Source organism: Pygoscelis adeliae, unplaced genomic scaffold (assembly GCF_000699105.1).
Source record: "Pygoscelis adeliae isolate BGI_AS28 unplaced genomic scaffold, ASM69910v1 Scaffold32, whole genome shotgun sequence".
Taxonomy (NCBI): domain Eukaryota; kingdom Metazoa; phylum Chordata; class Aves; order Sphenisciformes; family Spheniscidae; genus Pygoscelis; species Pygoscelis adeliae.
The window spans coordinates 3,724,295-3,725,500 of NW_008824368.1; positions in this window are offsets into that span (position 1 = coordinate 3,724,295).

Below are 1,206 nucleotides of genomic sequence, written 5' to 3' on the forward strand. Positions count from 1 at the left end.
AGCTCCTCCGCCAGCTCTCTCAGCACTCTCGGGTGGATCCCATCCGGCCCCATAGACTTGTGAGTATCCAGATGACGTAGCAGGTCGTTGACCGCTTCCTCTTGGATTATGGGGGGTTCATCCTGCTCGCCATCCCTGTTTTCCAGCTCAGGGCGCCGAGTACCCTGAGGGTAACTAGTCTGATTGCTAAAGACTGAGGCAAAGAAGGCATTAAGTACCTCAGCCTTTTCCTCATCCTCGGTGACAATGTTCCCCCCCGCATCCAATAAAGGATGGAGATTCTCCCTGGCTCTCTTCTTGTCATTAATGTATTTGTAAAAACTTTTTTTGTTGTCTTTAACGACAGCGGCCAGGTTGCGTTCTAGCTGGGCTTTTGCCTTTCTCATTTCCTCTCTGCACGACCTAACGAGATCCCTGTACTCTTCTTGAGTCGCCTGCCCCTTCTTCCACAAGTGGTAAACTCTCCTTTTTTTCCTGAGTCCCAGCAAGAGCTCCCCGTTCAGCCAGGCCGGTCGTCTTCCCCGCCCGTTCTTCTTACGGCGTACAGGGACAGCCTGCTCCTGCGCCTTCAAGACTTCCTGTCTTCCTGTGCTTCTGGCACTGTCCAATGCATTTTCCTACCAGCCAGAGAGCTTGGTTTGATGAAACCATTAGCAGCTGGGCAGGCCTACAGTCAGGGAATAGCACTGCAGTCCTGGGTCTGACTCTAGCTGGTGTTTTCCTTAATAGGAAACTGGCTGCACGTGCACTTGAAGACAAGAATAGAATTCAAAATTAATTTACAGGGTGAAATTTGAGAGAGAAAACATGAGGTGTTTCACCTGGACTGTGGTAACAAACACCAGGGAACCAGTGGCCAGACAGCAGTTGCAGAAAAGGAGGAAAGGGAGATAGCTAAAGTGTATTATTGCAGAAAAGGAATACATTTTAAAGGGATGAATAACGAGAAAGATTGCTCTACTTGATATCTTCAATGGAGTAACATAGGCAATTTTCAGCATGTCTGGAAAGATGTAGCTGAGTTGGAGAGAGCGAAGAGAAGGCAGCATGAGTGATCCGAGGTCTGGAAAACCTGACCTTGGAGGAGAGATAGAAAAACACTGGAGCTGTTTAGGTTAGAGAAGAGATGGCTGAGGGCAGACAAAGTTTGCAAAAGGCTGTTAGAAAGAGGGTTAAGGAATAATCTGTTCTCCATGTTTGTGTCAG